Consider the following 8,887-nt stretch of genomic DNA (forward strand, 5'->3'; position numbering starts at 1 on the left):
AGAGTTTCATTCATGCCTACTCTACTGTTTGTTCAGATTCCCTCAGGTTTTTATTGTTCCTTACTGAGTAACTAAAATGCTACGGAGGACACCTGCAGAGTAAACACACCTAGGACCCCGTGGAGAACGCAAGGTCCTGCCATCTATCATTGCATGATGTGTGCTGTCGATGATGACCACTGTCCAAATGTGCTGCATTCTGAACGCTGACAACTTGACCTTGGTGACAGGTAGGGGGCTTATTCAGAGGGCCCCCCTTGCCTCCAAGGCTGTGGATGGCAGCTGCTGCCCACCCCTTCGCTCCTCGTTGTGGTCAGGCTCCCTATTAAAGTAAGGCTGGGGAATTAGCTGCTGGAGGCGGAGACTAGCTTTGCAGCTGCCAGCCTCCCAGGTTGCTAGGAGACGTGGCTCCCAGAACCTCATCAGAGCTGCATCCTTCTGGACAGACTTGCTGTGCAGGGAGGAGGGGAGGGAAAGGATGGCAGCCCGCAGACAAGCCTGCCAAGCAGGGGGAGGTCAGGCCCCTTGCAGAGCTCCAGGAAGCCGGGGTTGGAGGGGGACATGCTCCCCCAGCACACCTCCCCAGGGAGCAGTGTTGACAGCCACGGTGCAGGCCACTCTCAGTGCTCAAGGGTCCTAATCCCTTCTTCCTCTGAAATCTGCCTTTTCTCTGCAACATGCCCGTCTATATATAATTCAGAAAAACAGATCCTGAAGGAAGAAACGAACACACACCAGGCTTCTACCCAGCCTGTGCCTACACAGCCGGGTTCTGGTCTACCTTAAGATCAGCAGAGGGCTCCAGCCCCTCGGTCCACACCCCTCCCTATGACCCCGCGTGCACCATGCTGACCTCTTATCCACACTCAGCAGGCAGGGCTGCAGACACCTGCCTCTGAGCCTGCTTCGCCGCTATCCCGACCTCCTATGTGTGCCTAGCCACGTGCTCTGCAGACACACCCCTGAGACAGGGGCGCTCGCTCTCACAACACTGCTCCCTTGGGCTCAGCTGTGATCTGCCTACCAAAAATGTCCACCTGGGACCGTTGTCGCACCCACTGTGCCACACTAGCCAAACAACCTGCCTCTTCCAGAGCTGCTGCTTGCCCTTCCCTTCCACAGCCCCTTCCTCCAAAGGTTATGGGGAAATGAGCCACGTATGCATGGGTGAGGTTACCAAACATGACTCCCCAGAAGCTCAGGTTAGAGGTGTGAGTCCTCTGACACTCTCCAATCCCACCAAGATGGCAATCTCCAGAACTCAAAACCGTAATACATAGCCTCGTGACCAGAGAACTCACACGTGGTCCCTCAGGCTTCCCGGACGTGAGAGTGTCATCCCCACCCTCCTAGAGTTGGGCAATCCCAAAGCCTCTGATGGAGGCCCACGTTTCACAGAGCTCAGAGCGGGCAGAGAGAAAGGGAGAGAGAAACACATGAGCATCCGGTGCCACCATCACGGTCACTTCCACACATTCCTGGGGTGGCACACCCTGGCTGCCTTCCTCCCCTGAGCAGTCAGGCCTGCTGCAGACTGACAGCCCAGCAGCCCAGGCTGCAGAGTTGAAACCAGGAATGCTGGGAGGGTGTGGCCTGGTCGTTGTCCCCGTGGTGTTCCGGCGCTGAGTGAATCCTGCCTGACCCTTCACCAGTTCTGTGCCTGTCTTTAGAACAGTGAGGCTGCAGGCCACATGGGGGCCTGTTGTTTAAGCATATGGTTAAAGCCACGTGGGCAGCATTAAGTTTAGGGGTCAAGAGCCTGGGTCTGCTCCATCCTCCTGCCCTTACTGGCCCTAAGAGGCCGTCGCGGTGGCCTCCTGGCACCCATATGGGTAACCTGGCCCGAGTTCTGGGTTCCCAGCTTCAGCCTGCCCCAGTCCTAACCTCTGAGGACATCGTGGCAATTGAACCAGCACAAGGGGATGGGAGTTTTCTCTTGTTCACTTAAAATGAAAGTTCTAAGTGATGTATAAAAGTTAGTTCTGTTAACATTATCATTACGCATGCGGGGATGCAGAGAAGCAAAACAGAGACTATGTCCTTCCCCTGCCCCCTCCAGGTTCACAGCCTGCAAGGTTGGGGGTGGACTGCCTGGAACCTGCAGGGTCTGGGGAGGCGAGGACCAGGCCACAGAAGCCCATGCCACTCCCCGAGTGGCAAAGCCGGCACCTCTGGCTCCCGCCTGCGCGGGGGGTGGGGCTCAGCCACCCCACCAGCCTCCCCTGCCAAACTGCCCCGCAGTTTCGCAGTTTTGAAGGAGTCTGCGGAGTCCGCCCAGAGGCCCACGGTCAAGGTTGGGATGCGGGACCTGGCTTTTCGACCAATAGGAGCCTTCGGTGATGATGTAATGCGCTACCTCCGCGGTTATTGGCAGGCAGCTTGCGCCTGGCCCCGCAGGAGGTTTTTCTGCAGAGGCGGGTGTTGGGCTGCGGAACTGGATGGAGAGTAGCTTGAGGTCCTGGTTGCTCCCCGCGCCTTCTGTAGCCCGCAGCTACCGCCGGCTGCCTTTCCAGCACCCCAACCTCTTGGGGCAGCCGGGCAGCCGCTTCCCTCCCGTCCTGGGCCAGGCCGGCTCTGTAGGGATGCACATCCTAGGAGAGTTGGGAGGGAACAGAAGCACCCGTATTTCCACACCCAGTTGGACTTAGTACAGGACTAGATCCAACACAGAGGAAACGCAACCTGGAAGTGCACAAAACTTGGGTCTCCTTTGAAAAAAGGGGGGGGCATGAAAACAGCCCGGGAAGGGGATAAGGAGCGCTAGGGGAGTGGGGGAGGGGGCAGGGACTGCAGTACTTTTGGTTCTGGAAGAATCCAAACTGCTGACTGCACCCCATCTTGTGAGGTGGTCCCGCGCCACATCCCCATTTATGGCAGAAACCCAGGACCAGACTGGAGTTTGCCTTATCCTAAGGCCAGCTCAGGACCAGGGCCCCAGGGAAGAGAGCCCTGAGCTGGGCACTGGAGACAAGACACAGGAACCTGGAATGGGCAGGGCAGCTGGCTGAGGAAGGGAGGGACCACGAGACTAGCACACCCTGTCACCTCCTCACCCCCATTCTGGAATAGCAGCCCCAGGTGTTGCTGGAAGGCAGGCCACCAAGGCACCCTGTGGAGTCCTTTCCTCACCCTGTTCAGCAGCAAGGCAAAGGCCTGGCCGCAGTGCTCGCCCCCGGTGCCTTCCTAAGAACAGGGAGGTTCTGGGGGCGACCTCTCAGCCTCTCACATAACGCTGCGCTGGCCCCCACTGGGTCTGACCCAGCCCCTACCTGTGCTCTGGTCAGAGGCAGGAGTGCCCGCAGCACCTGAAGGCAAGACTAGAGCTGTCAAGCCAACCTCAGCCATGCACCAGCTGTGCTTAGCAAGCCTCTCGGAGTTCCTCAAGTGTGCAGAATTCTCCACCAGCTCCATGACATGTGCACAAGGCATGCGTAAAGCACCTGTCCATGTATACCCCTCCCCTTTAAAAACAAAAAGTACTTATCTCCATCTTGTTTGAAAAGGAAGGGAAGAGAGAGAGCATCTACTGATTCATACCCCTGAATGCCTGCAACGGTCCTCTCTTGGCCAGGTTGAAACCAGGAGTCAGATCTCGGTCTGGGTCCTCCATGTGGGTGACAGCCACCACCTCCTGCCTCCCAGAGTGCATGTTGCTGTAGTCTGCGCCTGGAATAGGAAGCCTTGAACCCCGGGCACTCACATTCAGGCTGTAGAAACCTGTAAAGTAGTATTTTTCAGTGACGAGCTCTCCTTACAGCCCTCTCTCCTCGCTTCGGAGTAGGCTGCCCCTCTGCAACCTTCAGAGACACAAGTAGGGGTGATGGGGGAGGGTCCAGGCACAAAGAAAGGAGGAACAGGTGGTGAAGGGCACCTGGGCATCTTAAAAAGGCATGAAGGGTTGCCATGCTGACCTGCCAGGCTGCCACCCATGCCCCCATCCCTCAGAGAGGGGCAGAGCAGGAGAAGGGAACATGTGGCTCCAGCAGTGGGGGAAGCAGGATAATGTTGGGTGCATGATGCTGCCACTAGGCAGGGCTTTCTCCCTGCTCTGCTCTGTGCCTGCTGTGGTACCAGGTACTGGGTGCTGGGTGAGTAGGCGGAGAGTTCGGGTGTGCTCCCAGCAGGCCAAATCAACAGCAAGGCAGGGCCTGCTTGGCCCCTAGGCTCAGTGCACAGGGCAGCTCCAGGGACCCTCTAAGCTCCCCACAAACCACCAGCCAGCGCCAAAATCTCAGGGGGGAAGGCGCTCCTGTGTGCAGATGAGGTTGTAACCAGCTTACCAGGAGTACCACTGAGGAAGTCACAAGGAGAGCCAGTTTAAGCTGCTGTAGGAGTCTGATTTTCAAAGCATTTTGTTTCTTAATGTTCTAAGCACTCAGCCACAAAGCCTGCCCTGGAGTATTTTTCAAGATTAGACAGATTCTTGGCATAAAGTTGCAGGGCAAGCAAAGGCAAGGTGGCTTGGAAGAACAACTAAAGGCAGGAACTGGGAAAGTCGGTATCACTGGGCATCCGGCTGCTATAAAATACCCCGGGGCTGCTGTCTGCAACGCCAACATCCCGTATGGGTGCTGGTTCAAGTCCTGGCTGCTGCAGTTGCAATCCAGCACCCTGATAATGCACCTGGGAAAGCAGTGGAGGATGACTCTGCCTTTTACGTAAAGCACAGACAGCTGGGTACACTGCATGATATGTGATCATGGTAACTGGCCCGTGTGTTTACTATACTCGTATTGTTAGTTTACAATGTTCCTCTATTCCTGTAAGAAACAAAAGTTCACTATGAAGCAGAAGGCAAGGTTCTGCCAACAGCGGACTCAAACATCTCATATTTCCCGTGTGTCACGATGGTGTCATTTTCTCACATGCTTGATGTTTTCTCATGTTGTCTTGCTCAGCATAGCCCTAAGAGCAACGGGCTGTGCTGGATGCTTGTGCAGATAACCTGAGAGCGATGCACTCTGCCATATGCATGTATGGATAAGGTGCAACCTACACGTGCAGGAGGCATGCCGTCTGGGGAGAGACAGAGGGGAAGATCTTCTGTCTGATGATTCACTCCCCAAGTGAGCGCAACGGCCGGTGCTGTGCCAACCCGAAGCCAGGAGCCAGGAACTTCTTTCTGGGTCTTCCACATGAGTGCAGGCTCCAAAAGCTTTGGGCCATCCTCAACTGCTTTCCCAGGTCACAAGCAGGGAGCTGGATGGGAAGTGAGGCTGCCAGGATTAGAACCAGTGCCCATATGGCATCCCGGCGCGTTCAAGGCAAGGACTTTAGCTGCTAGGCCATGGCACCAGGACCGAGAATACACCCCATTCTGAAGGGTTCCACACCTGTATTGAGGAGTGGAGCACAGAAAATGCAAAGTAAGCTAGCTCTGTTTAGGGACACATGACTGAAATGTCACATGATCAGCGCCCCTCCCCCAGTTTCCTTTTTTATTTTTTTAAGATTTATTTTTATTTTTTTACTTGAAAATCCAAATTACAGTGAGAGAGGGAGAGACTAAGAGAAGTCATCTAATCCCTAGTCCACTCCTCACGTGGCCACTCTGGCCAGAGCTGAGCTGAGCTGAGCTGAAGCTGAGAGCCAGGAGCTACTTCTGGGTCTTCCCACACAGGTTCAGGGGCCCAAGGACCTGAGTCATCCTCCACTGCTTTTCCAGGCCATCAGCAGGGAGCTGGATGGGAAGTGGAGCAGCTGGGACTCGAACCAGTGCCCATATTGGATGCTGATGCTACAGGCAGAGGCTTAGATTGTTAGGCCACCATAGGGTCCAAGCAGCTCCCCTTTCTTAGAGGGCCCCAACTTTGGTAGAGAGGGACTGCCTGTCCTCCATGTATATGATCTCAGAGGGAGATTGCAGGCACATAGAGCCCCTCATCTGGGGCCTGTGACATCAGTTCAATGAGGGGGACATTCACTCCTGACCTCAGGTTACCAAATTGCCAGGTAAGCTTGGGAAAGAAAGGTGGCAGCCGCCAGTGAGCCCCCCGGGTGGCAGTGTGAGCTCGGGGTCAGTGCTGGGACCTTTGATGTGGCACTTGACGTCTCTGGGGTTCCATGTGTCCATCTGGAAAATGTCACCAGCATGCTTTTCAGTAAAAGAAACCGGACATGAATAATACATAATGTCTGTATCTGTTTACACTCAGTTCACAGACAGGCGAGACTCAGCTTTATTATTTAGGGATGCATATATAATGACAGGACTGTTTCTTAAACTAAGTAAACAGTCTTCGTGAACTCGAAGTCGGCAGTGCCTGAAGGAGACGGCAGGCAGTGGGGGAGGAAGGGGGACCCTCAGGAAGCCTGCCTCGTGCAGTCCTCCACTCTGCAGTTGGGCTGTTGGCTCCATAGGTCTTATAATCATCTCAATTAGAATTATTCATAGCACTTGATGCTTGCTTGTGTCAGAAAAGATTTGTTTTGAAAGACAGAGTGATAAAGAGTGAAAGACAGAGAGAGATCTTCTATCTGCTGATTCATTCCCCAAATACCCACAGGAGCCAAGGCTGGGCCAGACTGAAGGCAGGTGCCAGAATTCCCTCTGGGCCTCTCCCATGGGTGGCAGGGACCCAAGCCCTTGGGCCATCTTCTGCTGCCTCTCCAGGCACAGCAGCAGGCAGCTGGAATAGGAAGGAGACAGGTTGAGACCTGAACAGGTGCTCACATGGCGTGCTGCATAACCCACTGCACCCCAGTGCTGGCCCTGACATGTCCTTGTCTGCGTGTCTTCTAGGACATTCTTGGTGGCGATGATGATGAAGACAAAAACAGACAATGGGGTTCAGCGGTCTCAGAAGTTGTAAAATACTACTGTCTTTGGGGACTCCCCCACAACCCCCTCTTCCTGTCCTTTTTCTCTAGCTTTATGAGCCATAAGGTTTAGGCCAGGAGGCATCAGCCCAGTGCAGCCTCCTACTCTTCATTTTACAGTGGGGCAACCCTGAGGCCCAAGAAGACAAAAACATTTTCTCTTTCCAGCACCAGGGCCCCAGCCCTGAGGGGTACACTCCCCTGAACCCCGACACCCCCTTCTTGCCTAGAGCTGCTGGGGGTGAAGTCTGTGCATCTCTCCCAACTCCCTGGATCTCAAGCTAGAAAAAAAAAAAGCCAGCAATTTCCTCCCGCCCACCACTCCCTTCCGGTGTGTTCAGCAGGGCAGCTCTGCAGTAGAGCGGCGTTGAGTTTTTCAAGCTGTCTGACCAGCCCCTACCCTGGGCCCCCTCAGCCTTCTGCAGGCTCCTGACCATGGAAGAGCAGAGAGCGCTGGCTGTGGTAGATGAACAGGTGGATAGCAGCATCTACGAGCTACCCAGGAGCCTTCCGTGGTCATCCTGATGTCTTGGCAAGTGTGGCCTATTTCCCTTTGGATAAATCAGCTCCAACTTGAAGCAGCCAGGAGTTCCCTAGCAATGCTTCTCCCAGTTCTAGGCCACGGGGCACTCAGGGCACTCAGGGCACTCGGGCACTCATCCATCAGAGGGTTGTAGGCAGTCTGGCCTGGGCCTGGGGACTTGTGTTCCCCACAACAGCCAGATGGAGGAAGGAGGCGTCCTTTCCTCTTCCTTCCTTTCCCTTTATCTCTTCTCTCACGTGGCTTCCAGAACAAGAAAGCAGCAGAGTGGGCAGGCTGAACACTATTTGCTGTGTTTTGATAAAACGTGCAAGCTTCTTGTCTGAGCCTTGCTAGTCATTTTTAAAGGCTGGAACTACGGTGCAAGTCTTTGCATCTCTCCAGGACTCTGTGTGGGCATCTGTAGAATGGGTATGCTCTATGGGTTCCTTTGAAGAGGTGGAATTAGCCTAGTAATTTAGGACCCAAAGCAAAATGCAAATGATTAAGATTTTCACAACAGAGCACAGGTCTCTCTCTTTTTAAGATGTATCTGTATACTTGACAAATTACACAGAGAAGAGAGACAAATTTTCCATCCACTCTGACTGCACGGATAGCCACGACAGCTTCTTCCCAGAACAGGATGCCGTGTGCGGGAGAGTAGGTTGCACACCGCATATAGGACATGGTGCGTGTGGAGCAGCTCGGTGCACAGGCTGGGAGAGGGGCTTCCCTAAGCCACTGGGGTGGAGGGACTCGCGCCTCCATCCCCACCCCACAACCCAAATAGACTAGCAGCCTCAGATCGTTCCATAAATTCTCACACTGAGCCCTTGCAGCCAGTGGCAGAGGCCGAGAGCTCTGATTGCGGTCCCCACCCTCCTGAGCACGGCCCCAGGTGGTGGCTGCAGTGTGGCAGGTGGGGTACTGTTTGCTAGCCTTCATACGTTGGAGGGCCAGGTGTCTGGGGCGGTGGAGAAAATGCCTCTTGTCACGTTGGTTTCTCCTACCCAAGGGCCTGGGATCCAATCGCAGCTCCCTGCTAGCCAGCAGCTCCGCAGGCCATCAATGGCGATGCTTCTGGAAGCTGAGTTCCTGCCACACTCACGTAGGTTCCTGGCTCCTGCCTTGGGCCTCGCTTGCCCTGGCTGTCGCAGAAAATGGGAGGAGTTAACTCTCTCTCCCTTTCTCTCTTTCAAACACAATGAAAAACAATTCATGTATTCAATGAAAGGAAGACTTTATTGGAAGCCCCAGGATGACGAAAGGGAGACGAACAGTCACATGCTGGGGGATCTGGCTGGCTTCCGCCAGCATGCAGGAGTCGGGTCCAGGGTGAGGAGTCTGCTCACGCACAGCTCCCCTGCCCTGGGCCTTGGGGGTGCCCAGCCTGGAGGGAAGGAGCATGCGGAAGAAAAGCCTGCTTCCGTTTGCTCCAGCACGAAGAAGAGACACGATGGGGAGTATACAGGCTAAGCACCCTGCTCCCTTCTTCCTTCCGCAGACACCCACACAGTTCCCTGAAGTCTCCCTCTGGACCCCGTG

The 8,887-nt window shown here is 54.9% G+C and overlaps 1 long non-coding RNA gene across 1 annotated transcript; it reads right to left on the minus strand.

Annotated features, from left to right (window-relative positions):
• Positions 1–6,155: 6,155 nt before the first annotated feature.
• On the minus strand, positions 6,156–7,535 carry LOC121153118. The gene is made up of 2 exons (XR_005883341.1): positions 7,254–7,535; positions 6,156–6,629 (listed from the first exon to the last, which is right to left on the minus strand). It is a non-coding gene; the product is annotated as an uncharacterized LOC121153118 (long non-coding RNA).
• Positions 7,536–8,887: the final 1,352 nt, after the last annotated feature.

Source organism: Ochotona curzoniae, unplaced genomic scaffold (assembly GCF_017591425.1).
Source record: "Ochotona curzoniae isolate NIBS_2020 unplaced genomic scaffold, NIBS_Ocur_1.0 contig_2688, whole genome shotgun sequence".
In the NCBI taxonomy this organism is placed as follows: domain Eukaryota; kingdom Metazoa; phylum Chordata; class Mammalia; order Lagomorpha; family Ochotonidae; genus Ochotona; species Ochotona curzoniae.